Source organism: Amblyomma mixtum, chromosome 2 (assembly GCF_055824585.1).
Source record: "Amblyomma mixtum isolate Tamu chromosome 2, ASM5582458v1, whole genome shotgun sequence".
Classification (NCBI taxonomy): domain Eukaryota; kingdom Metazoa; phylum Arthropoda; class Arachnida; order Ixodida; family Ixodidae; genus Amblyomma; species Amblyomma mixtum.
In genome coordinates, this window is record NC_143013.1 from 59,500,932 (window position 1) to 59,522,598 (window position 21,667).

The 21,667-nt window shown below is 47.3% G+C and overlaps 1 long non-coding RNA gene across 1 annotated transcript in view; it reads right to left on the reverse strand.

Moving 5' to 3' along the window:
* The window catches only part of LOC149359453 (uncharacterized), a 222,881-nt gene that overhangs the window by 42,699 nt on the left and 158,515 nt on the right, over positions 1–21,667 (reverse strand). Inside the window, exon 3 of the long non-coding RNA XR_016288273.1 lies at positions 1,107–1,144. This is a non-coding gene — a long non-coding RNA (uncharacterized LOC149359453). The remainder of the gene's footprint in view (positions 1–1,106; positions 1,145–21,667) is intronic.

The following is a 21,667-nucleotide window of genomic DNA, read 5'->3' on the forward strand; positions in this document are numbered from 1 at the left end:
GGAATTTGGTCTTTAAGGAAGATGCGAGGGGTCTACTATACGAATGAGAAGCAAACCATGCAGCCTGGTTACTTTTGACAAAGACTGTACCAAACAGAGAAACCATAGACAATTTCTTTGTCTGCTTTCTCATCACAATCACTTCCTTCTGGTAGCTATTCTGATGTCGATGAAGCTGAAAAAAGAAAGCAATGATTCCTTATCTGTGCTGGCACGTACTGAGAACAGGACACAGTGAAAACCTAAAACCGACATCTGTGTTGTCCACTCACCGGACTCTTAACTGAATAAATATTGGTTGTTAAAAGAAACATAGAATTTCCGCTTATACAGATTGCTTAATGATAACAATACTAATGAGAGGTAACCCCAATAACTTTCTTGAATACTACATAGCGCCTCAAATGGCAACGTCTAGCTAAAGTCGCGGCATACTGAATCAGTTAGACGGCTGTTGTAAACAAGCACAGTGACTTCACGAATCCAGCTTGAAGAATTTGGTTTGGAACGCCTATTACAAACGACCCACACTGGTTAGAAAAAAGTGGGGGCTTTATTCGAGAACTGTAAACTCCGGGCAAGAAAAGAGTATAAGCTTATGGTTAAACTTCGCGGCAGATTTCAGCGCACGAAAAATTTTGAGATTTCATAAGGACGGGAAAAAGTGGTGCGTCCGAGCCGCGGGCTGAGTATTACATTCTTCAGTATTACATTCTTCTTGAGTATTCTTCAGCCTTCATGATCAAGGCGGTTGTCCAAGAGCATAGAAGGGTCATCGCTTGAGCTTTTTTCAATGCACACAAATCAAAGGTGTGATTTACATCATATAATATTCTTAAAAAAAATATTAATAATGCTGAACTTTCTCTCTACTTAGCCAACACTTCAACAGCAGTCGTTGTCAGGGGAATGCAACAGAATGCGTAAAATATTGCAGGAATTGCTACACCGCACTTTCAAAATAAAAAAGTGGACCCAATTCCATGCTGCATGTCTAATATCTGGTATTTTGTATCCACTGTGCGCGAAACAATTTTAGTTATGTCCTAAGAAAAGGTGAAAGTGCGCTCATGAACAGCTCTTTCTCAAGAAATAGATGTACTCACAGAACAGGCATCCACGTCCCCTTTGCTCACATTGCTGCCTGCGAAAGACCAGAAATTAAAAAAGAATTAATCATTGTTACAATTTGCAAACCAGGTTAGTACTTAGCGTTTACACCGGTTACGGCACAATGCACAGCAAGCAATATTTCCTTGAGACACCCGTGTGACACGGGAACGAAAAAGAAGTCCGCTCTGACACATTTTGTCCCTTTTGGCATGTAGTACGTGTAGCGCCCGCACTTAGTGCTCTAGTGCAGGCCAGAACTAGCGCCGTGTGCGGCGCTGGTCAATGAAGAAGTTGGCGCAAGTCGACACACACATGTAGGCCATCCCTTTTTAAGCACTAATAAGGCTTCTATGCTTTACAGCTCACGCCACTGCCCTTTACATATAGCTGGTCAACATTGCCGCACCATTTCATATTTAGTGCGAAAGCCCTACCTAACGCGGTCCCAACCAAGAATCTTATGTGAAGCCTCGGAGCAACTCGGGTAAGCTCCGATTAGTTTGGAGGAGCGTCGCACCGACTGTAGCCACTGGGAGGTTGACCTTGGCTTTAACCTAGCATAGCAACAGCCTTTGCAAACATAAAAGAAAAAAATTACCGAACACACTTTGGAAATTCTAATGTGTGCTTGGCGAAAGCCTTGTGGTCAACCCACTGCCGCTTCCCCGAACCGCTTGGCGCGTGGCGGGCTTCCAGCATGTGCGGTTTTTATTGTCTTTGGCGACTGCGGTCGCTTTTTTGGTGAATTGGTTTTTGAGGGAAGGAAATGGCGCAGTATCTGTCTCACATATCTCGGCGGGCACCTGAACCACGCCGCAAGGGAAGGGAGGAAGGTGTGAGTGAAAGAAGAAAGAGAGAAAGAGGCGCCGTAGTGGAGGTCTCCGGAATAATTTCGACCACCTGGGGATCTTTAACGTGCACTGAAATCTCACAGCACACGGGCGCCTCTTGCGTTTCGCCTCCATTGAAACGCTTTTTTTATTGTAGTGTTTTAGAGCGCAGCTCTTTGGCGCCAGTTTCGCGGCGTCGCTGTCGCCGTTGACCGTTCGACGTTCATGGGGACGCCGCTAGGGGGCCAGACGAAGAGAACGCCGTTCGCAAGTGCTCCTGCCTCGACGCCTCCTTACAACCGAAAAACATCAACGCAGTAGAAAATGGAGCACTCCATCGCTTTCTACTGATCAAGCGAAATCCGTGGATACCCGCTTTACATCCGTGAGTCCCGATTTCGCCATTTTCTGCCCGTCGGAAAATCCAAGGCAGAGAACGCCGCGCTAGGCCTAGGCGGCGTCGGGCCGTCGGCCCGAAGGAACGCTGCTACATCTCACGCCGCACCCGTGAGGATGGCTGAGCACCCGTGAGGATGGCTGACGCTGATGCGGCGGCGTCGGCCGGAGCCACGACACCGCTCGAAGAGAATCTTCAAAGCGACGCAAACGCTACCGACAACGCTACCGACAACGCTACCGACAACGCTACCGACCACGCTAACGACAACGCTACGGACCTCTCGCAGAAGAGAACAATCGACAATGGGGGATGGTTCACTGCCAAATACCAGAACTCGAGACTGATTGCCGTTCCGGAGGCCGGGACAGACGCGGCGGACAATTCAGCGCTGAGCCAACCCAAACTCAAGTGTAATCCCGTTCGGCGAGAGAAGCTACCTCCTTTGCCAAAAAACGACTTGAAAGTCATACTTAGACCGAAGAATGGACTCAACATCAGCGAACTGAGCACGCATCCGATGGCCCGGGCTATAACTAAAGCATGCGGAAAACCGGACATCTGCAACGAAGGCCGCTTCCTTATACGGCTGCGCAACGGATCCAACATCGCTATACTCAGCACGCCAAGCATGGAGACTGCCAGTGCTGTGCAGTGTATTTCGAGTCTGCGCTTTGATGCAAAGAACTATGCAGTGACAGCTTACGTGGCCGCGCCGGACAATTCATGCAAGGGTGTCATTCATGGAGTGGACGCCGGGACCACGCCAACTGAACTACTCTCACATCTTCGGGTACGTACCCAAGGAGTCAAAATACTTTATGCAAGAATGCTTGGCAAATCCCAAAGCGCGGTCATTACCTTCGAGGGAAAGATCGTTCCGCGCTACGTCTATTATTACGGCGGCGAGATACGTTGCTACCTCTATCGATCATCGCGGCAAGTTTGTTATATATGCTTAAAGGCCGGACATAGGGCGGACGTATGCCCGACACCTGACGTCGTCGTCAGCTCTAAATGCACCGAGCCAGTGATCGAGGACGGACACTCCTGCGAGCCCAGGTGTGTGCTATGCACGGAAGCGCATCCTACAGGGGCAAAGGAGTGCAAGGAGCGCCTCAGGAAACCGAGACCACGGACGAGAAAAAAAGAGGAACCAGGCGGCGGAGACAACGGCGGACGCGGCCGGGCCCGGAAGCGCTGGTTCAGCGAGGACTCCAGTTCGAGATCCACGTCCAAATCGGCATCGAGATCAGGTTCAAAGTCGAGATCGGCGTCCAGGACCCGGGAGGATCCAGAAACCAAAAAGAAGCAGCAGCAGAAGACCACACCAAAAAAGGAGGAAGCAACCAGGGTGAGTTGGAAAGAGCATCTTTTCCCTACCTCTCCCACTGCTCCAAAAAACACAAACACACAGAAAACAGTGATAGGCAACAACGCTAATGGGGAAGTTAACGCGGAAGTTCAAGAGCTAAGACAAATAATTCAGACGCTCAGGGCAGAAAACGCCGAGCTGAGGCAGAAACTAAACGATCTGTTAGACGAACTAAAGGCCCAAAGAACAGGGCAGAACAACACTAACCCGCAAACAGATGAAGATCACGCGACAACTATAGGGCGCCAGGAATTTACAACTGCCATGGTTGCTGTTAACAATGCACTAGCAAATCTTAGCAACCTCATCTCCAACATCCAAGACGAGACGCTCAAGGATAGAGAGCGTCTAGTACAATTCACAGCCGTGAAATCCAGAGGAAAACCCTATAACAGGCCATCTCAGTATGGCGAGCAACCGTAAACGCTCGGTCAAGTTGGAAACCCTCGAAATATGGCAGTGGAACTGCCGTGGGATCCGCCGAAAGCAGGGTCTTCTTAAACAACACATCACAAATTGCACCTCTCCGCCAGACATAATCGCCCTACAGGAAACCGGCTGCTCACTCACTCTCGCGGGGTACTCCGTCTACGAGGGGCAGGGGCAAAGCAAGGTCGCCACGCTGGTTGCGAAAGCAGTCACCGCAATCAGACACGACATCGACGGAACGGACATTGACCACGTCCTTATAGAAATCATTACCCAAAAGAGAAGCCAAGAAAGCACCTTCCTACTTAACGTGTACAGCCCGCCAAGCCAGAGGAAAGCCAATTTCAGCTACCTGCTAGGCAAAGCAGAAGAAGCAGCAGGCAAGAACGGTATCGTTATTCTGGGGGACTTTAATGCCTGGCATAGAAGCTGGGGCTACGTTCGGGAAACCCAGAAAGGCAGGGATCTAGCCAGAGAAGCTGATCGTAGAAGGCTCACCCTCATCACTGACCACACCCAACCCACGCGAGTGGGGAACAGCATCAACCGAGATTCGTGCCCAGACATCATTTGTCAGAGGGGTAAGGCACGCAAGATGGGAAAACGACGGCGAAACTCTAGGCAGTGACCACTGCATCCTGCGCCTTCTTATAGAAACCCTCCCGATCAGGAGACAACATGGCCAGGCTAGACTGACAAACTGGGAAGCCTATAGGAAATTGAGGGCACAGTCTGAAGATGCTGAGATCACCGACATAAAAGGCTGGGTCGCAAGAATCAAGACAGACTGGCAAAAACTAACCCGAAAGGTCGCCCTCACTACCAACACGCCCGAGGTGGACAAACATCTCTTACACCTTTGGGACGCCAGACGGGGCCTACTAAAAAGGTGGAAAAGGCAAAAGCATAATAGGCGGCTCAAGCGTAAGATCGCTGAGGTCACCAGACAAGCCGAAGAATATGCGACGGAGCTCTCGAGGCGCGACTGGAACCAAAAGTGCAACGAACTTCAGGGGACTCTAGGTTGGGCCAAGACATGGGCTTTGCTAAGGGCTCTCATAGACTCAACCACGACAAAATCCGAAACTCGAAAGACGACCCAAAGGATCGCGCACCAGTTCCAAGGCACTGACGAGGAACTACTACAGAACATCAAGCAGCGTTATATCGGCAATGCAACACACGCCGACAGCAGCTTGGCATACACGGGCAAAGCGAATCCCGCTCTGGACGAACCCCTTACCATACAAGAAGTCAGACACGCTGTGATGTCCGCCACAAAGAACACAACACCAGGGAGGGATGGCATCACTAATGCCATGATAAGAAATTTGGATGACAATTCAATCAAAAGATTCACAGAATTCGTCAATAAACACTGGGAACAGGGGACCCTCCCGGACGACTGGCGACATGCGGAAATAGTAATGATTCCGAAGTCCGGAAAGACTCCAAACCTGGAAAATCTTAGACCAATTTCCTTAACATCATGCTTGGGAAAAGTGTACGAGAGAGTTGTGCATCACAGGTTGCAGACCCACCTTGAGGACAACGAACTCATGCCGCACACTATGTTTGGATTTCGAAAATACCTATCGACACAAGACGTTCTCCTGCAGATCAAGGAGGAGGTGCTTACTACCGTTCCAAAATATGGAGAAAACATCTTGCTCGCTCTCGATCTTAAAGCGGCCTTCGACAACGTCAGTCATAGGGCTGTGCTGGAGGGGCTTAGCAAACTGGGTTGTGGGCAGAGAATATTCAATTATGTGAAAGCCTTTCTGACTAACCGAACCGCTACCATTGGAATAGGAGGCATCAGGACTGACACCTTCAACACCCCCGAAAAAGGAACACCGCAAGGCTCTGTGTTATCACCTATGCTTTTTAATATTGCAATGATTGGTTTAGCAAGGGCGCTTGAAGAAATTGAAGGAATCAGGCATGCCATCTACGCAGATGATGTCACAATCTGGGTGACAAGGGGATCCTTAGGAGAAAAACAAGAGCTGCTTCAGCGAGCAGCAGACACGGTCAACGCATACGCCCGACACTGTGGACTCGCATGCTCCCCTGAAAAATCCGAGGTGCTCAGAGTCTACAGACAAGGGTATGATCTGCAAAACTCCATAGATATCTACATAGGGGAAACGAAGGTTCCGGAAGTATCGAAAGTTAAGATCCTCGGCATGTGGATCCAAAGCAACCGTCGTATTGATCACACGGTCAGACAGCTAGCAAATACCACAGCACAGATCACCAGGATGATTGCAAGAATTTCCAACAGAAGAAGAGGTATGAAGGAGGAAGACACATGTAGGCTAGTACAGGCCCTCGTGGTCAGTAGGATCTTATACGGCGTCCCCTACCAAACACCGCTCGAGCAAGAAAAGGAGCAGTTAGAGGCAATTCTTAGAAAAGCATACAAATGCGCTCTCGGACTGCCGGTCAACACTTCGACGGAGAAATTCCTTAAACTGGGCATAAACAACACAGTACAAGAACATATCGAGGCCCACCTTCTCGCGCAGAAAACAAGACTGGTACTGTCCGCAACAGGGCGAAACACGCTGCGGTTGCTCGGCATGAGGGACGCTTTGAAAGAAATCAATAGCACAGAGAGCGTTCCAAATGAAATCAGGGGGATCATTGAGATCAGCCCGATTCCTAAAAACATGCATCCCGATATACATAAGGCGAGAAGAAAGGCAAGATCTGAATTCCACGAAAGAAGCTTCGCCGGGGCAAAAGACGTATTATACGTTGACGCAACAACATACAGACACCGATACGGCTCGGTAGCCAGCGTGGTGGATCACCAGCTCAGGGAAATCAACTGCGCTTCGATAAAAACCAACAACATCCTCGAGGCTGAGGAAGCAGCAATTGCACTCGCCATCACCCAGCAGAGTGACGAGCCCCATGCACACATCATTACAGACTCGCAAGAGGCGTGCAGAAGACACAGCAGTGGACGCATATCCACTGCAGCCATTCACATACTCAAGGCGAGGACGATCACTTTTACGAGTTGCTTCATCACGTGGACACCAGGCCATGAGGCTGTCAAAGGGAACCAATGTGCGGACGCCAATGCCCGAGGATACGCCAACCGGGAGGCGCGCACCGAAGGGGAACTGGACGCAGTCACTAGACGGTATGGAGCCATCTTAGAACACCAACGAGCCCTCCGTAGGGCCTACCCTCCTCCCCACAAAGACCTTAGTAGTGAGCAGTCGGTTGCCTGGAGACAACTGCAGACTAATACATACCCCAATCTGAGTTTACTCAGCAAAATTTATCCTTCCACATATGCCAACAAATGCCCGCTATGCGGTGAACACCCAACGCTTTACCACGTTACATGGGCCTGTCAGAAAATGCAGGCAGTGCCGATAAACAACACACCAACACCGGAGCAGTGGGAGGCTGCGCTGTCCAGCTCGAATCCTGAAGAGCAGCTCAAGCTGATCGACAGGGCTTGCAAGACTGCAAAGGCCGCTGGGGCCCTGGACTGAGGGCTCCACCTACTCTTCGATAAAGAACACTTGTTGTACAATAAAGTTTTTCATTCATTCATTCGACGTTCATTGTGTTCATTGGTGTTGGCGTTGACGTTTTACACTCCGATCATTTTAAGGAAAGGAAGTGCGCAAACTGGCTCCCTGGGTCAGTGGATGCCTGAATCGCGCTGTTGTGAGTATCTGTCTCTGTCCCTCTCCTTGTGGTGCCACAGCAGTATGAATTGTGAGTCGTTGCCTAGCAACCGGCGCGGTAGACACCCGAACCCATCGTGCAGGAAGGGAGGAAGTGGGAGTGAAAGAAGAAAGACAAAGGGGGGCTGTAGTGAAGAAAATGAAAATTGTATTTGAGGAAAAGAAATGACGCAGTAACTGTCTCGCATATCTCTGTGGACACCCGTCATCCGTTTGTAGACGAAGGGAGGAAGTGGGAGTGAAAGTAGGAACAGAAAGAGAGGCCGTAATGAAGAAAATGAATTTGAGGAAAGGAAATTATGGAGGAGGATGCGCCACTGCTCGAAGGAGAGGCCACAGTTGGCACGATTCCAACGCACGGATGGACACCGCGAGCATGGACGGACACCGCGATTATGAGCCATTAGAGACTTCCGCCTTAATATTGCCGCAACCGGCACTCGAACCCGTGGTGCTACGAACAGATCAACCTCAGTGGTCGCAGCACGCGAGCACTATGCTATCCCCGCAGTTGTCGTTGCGACGGAAGGAAGAAAGAAAAGGAAAGTGCACGGGCCTGCCCACTGGCTCAGCTGAGCCACAATCATTGCCACGTGCAGACAGAGGAGAGTTTCTATTCACTCACTCAAAAATGTGAGAGGAAAGATTGAAAGAACAGGCACGCGCCGCAACAACCGCGTCCTCCGAAGCGAAGACGCCGGCTGTAACAGATACCCCAATACCGAGGTGATCACGCCTCGTTTTAAACTGCCACACACTCTCGCGCTGTGCATCGCACTTCGTCGTCTTCATCAACTTTCATTTGCGGCACGAACAGCCACTGTGATATAGTCCCCATGCACGAACAATTCTGGACACTGTGATATAGCTCCGTCAAAGGCTGCAGTTCGTGTAAATGCGGGAATGAGTAGCGCTCAAACATCAACTTGCATTGCTGAGTTATCTAGTGCGTTTATCCCGATACTTATAGAGTTGTCACGTCAAAACCTAACCGATGTACGCTACACAATTTGGTGACTACCGAGAGATTTACGTGATCTTGTCATGTGATCACAGCTGGCAATCTTACCACCGGATTGTGTGGAAGTTTTCACCGTAACAGGCGGCAATTAAATTATTGATTGGCATAGAGAGGTTACGTGACCTTGTGGTGTCATTACAACATCTCCACCACGTTGTGAGCAACTAGTCTCTATACAGCAACCAAGATAAAGAACATGGCGGAAAAAATCTGGACGAAAAAGTGATATATGGGAAAGCCGTCACAGTGACAGCATAGAGGATGCCTCCAACTGCAGCTAGTAGTCCGAATATGAAAATTGTTGGATGGAAAATTGCAACGACACTCACAGAAATGCACGCAGAAGTTGCAACAGATGCTGCGACAAATGTGAAGGCTAATGGTATGGTATTCCACTCTTATTGCGGCGTCAGCTTATCTACAGGACGCCGATTTTAATGTCATAGAGGACAGAAGAGGGAGGGCCGGAGTCTAGGTACTGACCTGAAAATCGAGTTCAAAGGATATTATAAAAGTAATTTTCGCAGTAATGAATTTTAGCGGTGACAAAATAAGAGTTCTTGAAAATCTGTGCTTTTCCCAGCCCGTGTTGAGACATTAGCACAGGCAGGAGGCACTAGCGATTCCTCTTCTTTTCGTTGTTATGGAAAACTATACCAGGACATTTCGATGGCAAACATCACAAGAAGAGAGCAAAATTTTAGGACAAGTTGATTTTAAATAAAATAAAGTTAAATAAAATATATTCTGGGTGTGTCAAGGGCGGTGACGGATTGGGCTAGTTTCGTCCTGATGCTGAAAACAAGTCACGAAAAAACTGCAGCGTGCGTAAAGCTGAAAATTCGCACACGCTCACACGACATTTAATTTAACTTTGCTTCGATACCGCGGACGAGCCATCTGCTATGCGAAAATGTCCTATAGCTCTTGGAGGTGACGCATTCCTCAAGAATTTCTACCAATACGCGTTCCACGCGTTCCTATATTATAGGACTTGCAATCTAAGTCTCGCTCGGCCATACACGACATTCCTCAAATACATCTCGCTTTTATCCGTTTCGTGCAGCTTTCTAAACGCCTCCATGGCGCGACTTGTTTCTTGCTTTATACTTTGCATAATGAGGCTTAACATTCCAAAGCGAATCGGGCTACGAAGGACGCAGCAGTGGAGAGCTGCGCACGCTTTCTAGCACCTGGGGTTCTTTAACGTACACTGACATCGCACAGTACACTGGACTCCAGAGTTCCGCCTCCATCAAAATGTGACCACCGCGGCCGCGATAGATCCCCCGTCTTTCGGCTATATTGTTCACACTGTCTGCTGCCTATATTTAATTCAAGCATATGCTGCAGTCTGTATAATGTGCAAATGCGCACGTGGCTTGCTTTATTATGCTGTGAACAAGATAAACACCACTATTCCACTGACGCAATCAGCGAATCGAAATGCAATGAAATTGAATGTGAGGAAGCTGGAATGTAATGAAATGTAATGAAACTGAAACCTACGATGACACCGTACCAACTCGCACGGTGTCATCTTAGGTTTTGATCGAAGGTGCTTTCAATTACTTTCGTAATAACTCGAAGCGACTTCCTGGTAATCTGTACATTTTGGCTAAATACGGGATATAGCTCTTGCAAACTATCAAGCTTTGTTCCTTCTCGCCTATGCGTCAGGTAATTCTGAATAAAATGGATATACGAAAGAGCACGAAGTAGTATGAAGGAAAGCTGCCCTGAAAATATCTGTAGGAACTTAGAGGTGCTGTGAAGGCCTGTCAGTACGTAGCACTCGCCTCCGGAGCCGTCATGGTTTCAACTGCAGTCTCAGCAGACAAATAAAGCTGTTTACCCTCATGATGTAAAAAATAGCCCAACTTTCCGCTTTGCTGTTTACCCTCACTCGATTCGCAAAACATGTAATATTATTCCCGCCCACTTGGAGGCTGAATTTCCATTTTCATCCCCTCTATAGGCTAATCAAACATCTGGCGTGGACAGCCGTCGGTTTAAAGCTTCCCGGGCAGACACTGTTTTCAACTACGCTGCAAATAAAGCTGTTGCAGCTTCCTCCGAAGTTATAGCTTACGTGTGGTTCGTTGTGTTTGCAGCCACAACGGATTTACAGCAGTTTCACGAGAATTGATTGCTTCGGGGAAACGTGTTTCCAACTTTTGAGAAGCAAGGAACGCTTACAAGTGCAGCCGGAATAGAGACGCTCTTCGCTTTGTTTTACAACATTCACGAGGTCGACGCCGTTGGCCGAACGAAGGTTCGTCTGTTTACTAAGGCAACAGACGTTTGAATGGAAATGCGCGCTTGAACAAGTATTACATATGTTGCTCTTTTATATCCTTGTACTACATCATGCTCAAAGGTATTTGTTGGTCATGTTTTCACATTTTCAGGACAGTATTTTGACTTCAACATTGGTTATAACTTGTGTTGAGAAACCCACGTACTACTTTCGACAATCGCTCGAAGAGCCTGTTTCAATTAAACTCCTTTTTTTTTTTGCTTATAAACGGACATCGCTCGTTTCGTTCCTACGGCCAGTAAAAACAAAAACGTGAAAACAAATGAGGCTATATATTCTCACTCACACGTTTAAATTTGAAAAGAGTTCATTATGGCTGCATTTCAACTCTCCCAAACTATGTCTGTTCTAAACACGTAAGGATACTTTACCACCTCTAGTGTTGCGAAACACCTCTACGTTGAAGAATATAGTAGTAGTAAAAGACTTTTAATCGACCATAATTTACAGGCCGAGCATTTCTGGTCGCCCAGGCGGTCGAAATGCTCGGCCTGTAAGTTATGGTCGATTAAAAGTCTTTTACTACTACTATATTCTTCAACGTAGAGGTGTTTCGCAACACTAGAGGTGGTAAAGTATCCTTACGTGTTTAGAACAGATATAGTTTCGGAGAGTTGAAATGCAGCCATAATGAACTGTTTTCAAATTTAAACGTGTGAGTGTGAAGGTGCCGTCAGGAGTGACACCGTCGAAAACACTGATTTCTTTTAGCACCACTTTTGCGAGCGTAGAATCATTGTTCGAATATATTTAATTTAGTTTCCCATCGTGGACGCGAAAAGGGCTTCTTGCTTTTGCTCAAGCTGGATAATAAATGACGTGCTTCACATTACTGGTCCTACGGCAAAATTTTTTACATTCTTCCATTGTTGCGTTCACGTAAGTCTAGCCTTAACTTCTAAGTGTTGTTATCGACGTCGCACGCTGAGTTCGAACCCCACCTCGCTGAGCACTATATCCGAGGCAGAGGATATATGTGCGCCTTGAGAAATGCGTCAGGCACATTTATCAGGGCCCCCGACGTCCGAGTGTCTTCGGGGGTAGTTGTAGTTCAGCGGTCAGGAGCGCCAACGCTATGCCACTGAGCGCCCCCCAAAAAAGAAATAAAAGTAAAGCGGCGAAGCGTGCCCGTAAAGACACGCCCGTGCGGCTTGCGCAAAAAGCAGCAACATCGTATGCACATACGAGGACCATTTTTCATAAAGGAGAGAAAATGTTACGGGCGGTCTGTGGTGGGATTCGAATCTCGGAAGTGAGCGCGCAGGACTGCGTGCGAGTGAAATGAAAAACTTGAACTAAAAAGAAGGCGTGCTGTGTGCGTGCGTGCTCAAGTCAAGGGTTCCATATAGGAATCCTGGACTTCAGCTGGGCGCTAACGCAGCTTTTTTTTTTCTCTCTTTTCTTTCGCACCCTCATTCGTCGGCGTCAACGTACTAGGGGCAAAACTCATTCGGACAAGAGGAGAGCTGTGCCGCGCTCCGAGTGCAAAACAAATGAACTCAGGCTGCGCACAATTTTTCAACTCAATCTCGACGCGCGCCACTCGACAGGCGTGCAGAGGCACGAATAACGGCAGAGTGGTACGCGAAGGGGTTGAGAGAGGGAGGGGTTGCCAGCAAAGGAACGAAAGGGCTGGCAGAGGGCATCACGCCATCTGTTTGCCACAGCGGGAAAAAAAAAACGAGAGTAACGCATAGTTTTTCCGAAGCCGCCAGCATATAGGGTACCTAGAAGGGGAAGCGAGAGTTGGACAGTTCACTTATTCGCGTCATGACCGACGCGCTGCTCGCGTCTGTCGCGTGCGCGTCACTCTCGGCACAACTGCGAAAGAAACGGCTGAAGCATTTGTCAGAGTTCGCTGAAGCCACTTTGAGCCAGGGGCTGCCTTTTGACTGAACTTTAGTGCGTTTTTTTTTTCGTTCTTTACTTATTGTTACCTGCGGGTCGAGCAAAAAAGATGAATATCTTACTTAGACAGGACAGAGCAGGTGGAAGCTGGTGGCATTCTGTAGTTTTTTTTGGGTGCCTTTCTGGGAGTGCACTTTGATCATTGGATATTTATTCCTTTCGTCGAAAAAAACGTTTCTGGTGCACGGTCGCAGCGAAGTACGACCGAGGCTAAGCGGCGACGATCATCAGCGATGTTCACTTACATGATAATCTTTTCTACGGTCCCGAAATGAATTCATTCGTTGGACTGATCCGCGGGCCGGGTTAACCACGGAAACAGGCATTCGCTTCCGCTAAGTTGGCGAGTAGTCATACTTTTTAAATACGTCCCCTATCAATTATAACACAAAAACATCTCAGTTCCAAAGCCTTAAGTTGCAAGACTACGCTATTTTTGTGGAGAACGCGTGAACAGTCTTATATAGCGCCCTTTTATATGTTTATGTGCCTTCATGTGAACAAAGACTGATTTAATTTTGCATTGCATTTCCTCTGGGGCCTTGATAACTATTAAGCAGAAGGCACGAATAGAGCATCGAAGGCGGGCTGTCGCGCTCATTATGTTATCTACGTTCCGCATTAGCTTATCAAATGCGAGCGTAAGGGTTTCTAAAATTACACACAAAAGCATGCGGAAGAGCGGACTGCTGCTATCTGTAAAATTGGAATTCATCTTACACACTCAATCCTATTCGTCCCTACTTTAAACACTCATAAAATCGTTCTCATCATAGCTATGCATGCCAGTGAAGGATTCCGATTTACTCCTGTTCAAACTTTCCCGTTCATCTTGCAACTGCGCTGGCAATACGTGTTTCTTGCCTTTTTTTTTTTCCTCCACATAATGCTGTATGCGTGCCTCCTCTTCAAAATTTTCAAAAAAAAAAAACGAAATGTCGGCACAGAGAAAGAGCAGCATGAACGACATCTTTCTGACGCAAACGTGAAAGCGTCTCGTTCAAGTAAAGTGCTCTTCGAATGTGCCGCATCAAAATATGCAAATGGCAGTGCGGCATTCAGTGTTTATGATGCAAAGTAGCATAGAAGCGAAGGAAAGTGATCAGCACAGAAAGTGGAAATACCACATATTGAAAAATGCGAGCGCAAGCCGGAAATACTACATGCCTTTCAGGGATGCAAAGAGGGATTCGCATTTGTAATGTCCTATATTATATAACACCGTTGGCTGAAAAGCGTTTGCATGATGTGTATAAAGGTGTTTACGAGACCGCTACCACCCATTCTCCTGCAGTATTCGGGCGCAAATTGTGCGTTAGCAACAGCTGCGCCCTCCAACCAAGTTTTGCGCAGTGTGTGAATACTAAGTGCGCATTTCTCGATTCAAATACACGAAATTTAGTTAATTATTCTCTGCAAACCAACTGCATTTTCGACGGCAGTGCTAACGAATAGGTCTGCGGCGCTGATATTGATTAGTCGCATATGCCATTTTCATCTACTGTGACGCAAACTAGCTCAGTGAGGTGATATTAAAGGACCTCTTATAGCGTGAGTCACAAGGCATCACGGAGCATTTATTGGCTTTGGGTGCAATGATGAATACGTGGTCTACCGTTATCCAGCCTACCTTCCTTTCGCATTCACCTCTTTATTTTTCTGTCTGCCTGTTATATATATATATAAGATAGTCACCAGAAATTGAAAAACATAACAAGATTTAATTCACGACGTTTCGGCTGGAGAACCAGCCTTTTTCGAGTGTATTACAGTATTGTTTCAAACACTGTAATACACTCGAAAAAGGCTGGTCCTCCAGCCCAAACGTCGTGAATTAAATCTTATGTTTTTCAATTTCTGGTGACTTTTTCTTATATTAATCAATCAGCTGCCAAGAAATCATTTTTGATATATATATATATATATATATATATATATCTTGCAAAGCGAGTGCATAGGCATGTAGATTTCGGTATAACTGGACATGAGGTTACGAAATCTGAATTCCTACTGAAGACAAGGCCACCGCAAGAGCCGCGGTATAGGGCCCTCAATGCTACGAATTTGAGACTTACAGGAGCGCGTCCAACTGATTTGTTCGCGTTTCCCGCGATAAATAATTGCACTCTCTTCAGAAATTTTTTTTTCAAAATATTGAAACCAAGAGCGGACTCCTACGGTCTGTATATTTCGTGAATTCCGCACTCACAACCTCTGATCATGTTTTCATGCACTGAACCTTCTAGTCCGTGTTCAGCCTGAGCTATTTTAAAATTTCTTGTCAAACTTAGAACGAAAAGGGAAGTTGTTTTCGCGAGAGCTAGACAACAGTGGGTTCTCCCCAGCAACACAACACACTATGGAAAGCAGACACTACACTTTATTATGCAAACCATTTCAAACAATTAGAACCTACACAGCACGAATATACACATCTTACGCCTAAGAGCTCAAAATATTTTTTCTACAGGCAAACAAGCAGAAGTCTGCATCTACAAACCTCTTTCCTTCTCTTTAATGAAATGCAAGAATAATTTTTTTACAGTTTATTATAATATCTGCAACCTGGTGTTTGATTTTACATCTCACGCGTGTCCGTGCTTAGCAGTCTCGTACCTGACCCTGTGCTGTACGCTTTGTCTATGTGTGGTCCCTCATACATTCTGAATCTGCTACTTCACAGCTATATTTAACTAGAATACTCATATTCACAGCATTCCGTCTGGGATCCATTTCCTTTGTGTAACAGAATTCGAATACAGGCGTGTGCTATAATGCAGTCTCCCAACACTAGTGACAGCAAGTACGAAGTTCTTATCAGTACTGTTACTCGGCGCACCATTTAAGGACACTTAGCTGTACATTCTCCACAGTTCGAGGGTCTTTATAACGTGGAGCGGCGGGGAGGAACTCTAACTATAGTAACGCCCTCCTCCAAATCGCAGTCTTGATGACTCTAGCCAAACCACAGGGTTTCTTCCGCAAACTCTCTCTTCCTCTACCGCAACATCCTCCAGAAATCAGTGAGAAAGGTCCCGCCTTCTACCGTTGGTTGTGGTGGTTTGATTGTACAGGGGCTACTGGCCTTATATTCGCCTGTCGGGTAGTTCTCTGCCTTAGTCACTGATTGAAATGATTATGCCTCTACCAGTGTTCTAGCCTTTGATTTACCACGGATATAGTCGTGTGGTTCTTTCTGCTAAAGGCGGCTTGGTTCGAGGTAAGAATTCGTTTTAAATGGCATATGGCAGCTACGCAAAAAAAAAAAAGAAAACGTTCCGGCGACGCTGGGTGCGTGTGACAGCATTTTGAACCCTAATTAAAATTTAGTGCAGTATGATAAACGTAAATAAACACCACGAAGCGTCGCCAGTAAAATCTGATATGCAGTTTAAGCAGTCTCTACGCTCTCAGCGCTAACAGCCCCTTTATCACATTGCCCACAACTGCGCCCCTATTAGGAATGTTTCGAAGTAAATCATGCTGTTTTTACCCGAGGACACAGGAGCGGCCAGCTATGGTTATCGGCTGGCTATCGTACGTCCAGAGCAAGCAGAGTGCGCAAAACGCAAGAAGAGGCAGGCAAGGAGTGCGTTTTCGCTTGCCAGTTAGCAGACAACGATAGCTATGACAAATAAAAATTTGCATTCGGTGCAAAACGCCAATTTCGGGCTTCCTAAAGGAAACCCAAAATTGGCGTTTTGCATCTAATGTAAATTTCTTGCAGGCTGATGTAAAGTCGCTCTCCCTGCCAATGAGCGCATCTGTATAGGCCAACAGAGAGTGTTCGGAGTGATGAGCAAAGTTTCGGCGCTTTAACGCCAACCCCCGCCGTCATAGCGCAGCCCATCTAACATGTGTCGTCGTTGTTCACGTCACGGGATAGCCTAGGTTTCTCATAAATACGTCTGCTGGGTGTCCGTTACTGTTGCTGCCGGGCTTCTAGAGAAGAACGGCGGCCAAATATTTATGAATACCAATAGTTAGAGGTACTGACAACTCGCCAAAAAAAATGCAGTCAAGCCCTTGTTTGCGCGCGAAGCGCCCGTTCTGTAAGCATTTCTGCCGCTGAGCTGCTCCGCCGGTTCTGCCATGGAGAGGTGCGCGTTCATATCACAGGGATTATATATTTTTTCTTGTACGTTCATTTCTCTGCAGTCACTCTTTCCTACCTTCCTCGATATTCCTGTTTTGCCCCACCGAGCACACAAATCACGCCCGGCCGCGCAGCGACGCAGCTTGATGAATTTGCCCCAGGGCACGCATTGACGCACGCCGCTAAGACTCGACGCCGCTCTCTACGGCGCGCCGCCTTCTTACCCGACTCTTGGCAAAAGTAGCTTGGCGCTTATACGCTGGCTGCTGCGCGAAAAGACGGATTACGGCGTACTAGGGAGCTGACGGGGCTTCACCGTCTTCGACGCTAAAAACTCTTCGCTCGCTGCGTAAGGCCCGGGCTCCCCAGGGCCCGTCTACGCGCGTGGTTGAGCGAGAACAGAGTGCGCGCCTGGCGGCGTTCTCTTCGTTTTGAATTAAACATAAACAACAGTGAGCGCGTGGATGCGTGATGCAAACTGCTGTTGCAGGTGCTCGTGCGGGACCGGCTTTTGAAATCGGGGCATTAGCGCCTTCTTGAGAATTTCTTCCTTCATTTAAGTTATGAACACGTGGCTGGTTTTATTCCGTACCTTTACCTCGAGGGATGTTTCATTGCAACATTTTCTCCTTATTCACATATTCGCTATGTTCTCGATGAAATATACAGACTGTGAGCCTGGCGAATGTTAAAGATATGATGGCGTAAGCCATTTCACAGAAAGCAAGGCGTTTTCAAAGCCGGCGAAAATTTGCCGCTTTGTAAACTTTAGGTTTGGAGAGCAGTAACCTTCGTACACTAAAGTTTGCACATCACGGCGCATCTTTTTTTGAAATAATCAGGTTCTTAAGAGATTCAGCGAGCGAGCAATAAACAAATGGTGGTATAATTAGCCAACATGCCTACACTATTTCACAACAGTGTGCAGCCTTTAAAGAAGTTCTCGTGACAATGCATCAAAACTCTGCTCTTTATTGGCATTTGCACTGTTCAACTTAGTGAAAAATTGAAGAGAACAGTGCACCTACCATTGTGCAAGCTGCAACATGTAAAAGTGGAAAAAACGAAGGTCTCGGCAGTCCGCGCCAAAAGCATGTCGGCCACCTCGTAGCTCGGCAGCTGGGAGGGAGCTCGTTTTGGTGGCAGTGGTGCTATGCTTTAATACCGACACGTAATATGTTATCACGTGCCGACAAAACAGCCCTCCTCTGCTCCATTTTCCCGCCGTCTATGAAAGCTGCTTTTCTGCTCAGTTTCAATTACAGTCGGCTGAGCCGGTATGTCCAAATGCACCCCTCTCCTACTGCCAATTCTTGCGCTTTCCCATTCACTAGCCTTTATACCCGCCCAGCGCACTCTGCGAGGGGGACAGAGCGACTTTGTACTGCGACTACCAGGTTATTGTCGCGGTTACTTTTGGCGTCTGATCGAGTGGTACGTACCTCCTACCATATAAAATCAGCGAACGATTTTTAAGCCTCATTTCCTTCCAAAGACGTTGCATTAATAAGATGCAATCGCCAGCCACCCCAGCACCTCGCGCTATGACGTAAGCCACTAGTCCCCATATGTGGCGTCACACAGCGGCGAGGAAAGCAACAGAGGCCTTCAAATGGCTTCCATTTCAAGCAGAGCGATGTGGATGGCACTGAAATAGAGGAGGCGGTATTGTGGCAGCGGCCACTGGAGTACCTTGTCTTGGCGTACCTTCACTTCCCGTGGTTTCTAGCGTGTCACTGGGTGAGCGGCGCCTTGCGGTCACCATAGCTCCTCTAGTGCGACTGCGAGGTAGTCGAGAATACATGATTTGAAAAGGCTGAGCCTTCTCCAATGCTAATTTTTTCTCTTCCCTTCGAGCCGCACACTCAGATTAGTCGAATGTCTGCGTTCCAAAGTTCCAGGAGTGAAAGCGGTCAGGCGTTTCACCACCGGCCATCTCATGTAGCAGTGTAGTTCACGAAGCCCAATAATGATAACTAATGATTTCAACCCCGATGTCCCTAAGGATTTTCGCCTCGTCAAGTCTTTGAGTGGGTCTCAGGGAGATAATGTCGCAGAAAGACAAAGAAAACAATGATTACGTCTCTACGGTGCATGTAGTTATCATTTTTAAATCCAAGCGCTGATAAAGAGGTGCGTTCTGAGCAGCATTAGCGCTCTATTGGCCTGACATTACTGGACAGCACAATTTTTCACAACAGCGGTTAGACTGGTAATCCGGTGCTGTAATTTTTGATAACATCACTCGATCATCGCCCAACGAGTAGATAGGTTCAGCAGCGATAACTTCATGAGAACGCTCGCTAAGGCGGTCGGAAGATTTCTGTACTTCGAGTTGTGTATAGTAGCACTGCAGTGGTCGGTCGAGGCTTTATTTTCTTTTCATTGACCTAGAGCAACTTCTTACCGAGACCGCTGGACGCCATGAATAAAAAAAAAGCTTTTGGGTTACTTTCGCCCTAAGTACATTTAAACTTTTATTTCTGCGGTAGGTGTAGAGACTCGCCGGCCTGCTGTCTCTATCCAGTTAGCTTTTGTCTCTGTAGGGGACCCCGCTGCAGCCTTCACTAAACAAAAGGCTGTTGCTCACCAGGCCGGGATGCAATCGGCAACATTTTTTGCCAATGCAGTGAAAGCTACAAAACCGGAGAGTCTGTAACTGAGTCACTGCTCCAGTAGTCCGGCCTCAGGACGGCCTTCTAGCACGTTGGTCACTACGGTGTTGGTTTGCTCTATCGATGGCGCAAATGGCGCCATCTACGGAAGCTCAGTGTAACCGGACGTAGGCAAAAAAAAAATTATTGCATAAAAAAAGCTTGTGACTGTTTAAAAAAAAATTATTTACAGATGGACACATGCCAAGGTTACCGGATATATTGACATTGACAAGAAGACATGACAATACGCTTGTAAGGCGAGCCACTTAAAGAGGTACCGTAAAGGTCTTTAAGTAACTATCAGGGATTGCGCGTGGGCTATGTAAAAAAGGACAGTGTACTTATTTGCAGAAGAGTGAAAAGGCAATAATTTGACACTGAAAAAAAAAGAGACCTTAGTGCCAGTTTGGCCTAAAAACTAGAACAAGACGATCATTGTTAGCAGAAAAGAATGGGCATGACCACTGCCGTGAAACTCTTCGTCTCCTAAGAAAAACAGTACCTACGAAAAAAGCTCATCAGCTCCCGTCGAAGACAGCCGACAATTGGCCGCACAGCGCGGCGTCGAAAGCCCCCAGTGACGGCGGTGCATCGGCTACGCCAGAAACTAAAAATTCTCGCAACAATTAACAGGCGAGCAAAACGGCCGCTGGTGAAGCGGCCTGAGAGCACGAAGTGCCCTGCCCATGGAATCCCGCATGAACCGCGAGCCAAACGACAGGCGCTACCACGCAGGTGACTGTAGCGTGGCGATTAAATCCCGGGAGTGGACGATTCGGACGGGTACTGGAGAGCAACACACCACACCGCAGACAGCAGTGCCCAGCCAAGTTTCCAAACAAAGTTGCGTCGATGGTCTGGGAGAGGTGTCGACGTAAGCGCGCCCATTGAACACGGCGCATCGGTGAGCGGCGAGCCGACGGCTTTTGACTTTACTCTGCAAGTTGAAAACATGCAGTTATGGTAGAAATATGCCTTAAAATAACAAGTGTTATTATCTTTATGTTTCAAGAGGACACTATTAGCTGCAGCCGGGGGCTATCTTCTTCAGCGTAGAGTGAAAGGGCGCCTTTCGGCTTTCTAGTTTTGGCAAGATTGTTAACAAAACGTGTCGCGGAGTATAGTTCGCGCTTGTTTATTTTACTGACGTGTCCCGACAATTTGATCTGCCGAAGGTAAAGTGTCTGTCACTGTTTACTCTTTCGTCCTTCTCTTTATTGATTTATTTGCTTAATGCGTGTGCGATATGAGCGAGCGAATTTGCGGCTAAAAAGCAAAAAAAAAATAACATGAATGCATAAAAAACTCTTTATGTAGTTTTCTGTAGTTTTCTAACGTGAAGTCTGGTACCTTATTTCACACATTCTTCTACCGTCTCGCGTTACCAAATACTAAACTGTAGGCCTGTGTGCTATCTTTCCTGCACAATTTTACTTGAAGAGTGGTCCCCTACATACAATTACCCCAGTAAGAAAGTAACTGGCAAGTTTTCCTCCAATTACGCTGATATCTTTCTGAAGTCCTGCTGTTTACACCACTTGAGTTGATAACTGAGTTCTGAAGGTGCAGTTTGTTGTGAGCTATATTGGAAAAGAGAAGAGTTTTACATACAGAATTTAGAAGACGCCAGTGAGAGAAGCGCTTCTGGGCCTCCTATTGCAAGTGAGATTGATGTTCCAGTGTTAAGGTTTGACACGAGCTACACCTTCAGGCAGGAGGAAGACTCAATCTGTCGCTCCATTTCCACGGGCTGTTATCGTCGACGGGAGAAATACACTACCGGGCACCATAATCGCAAGCCAATC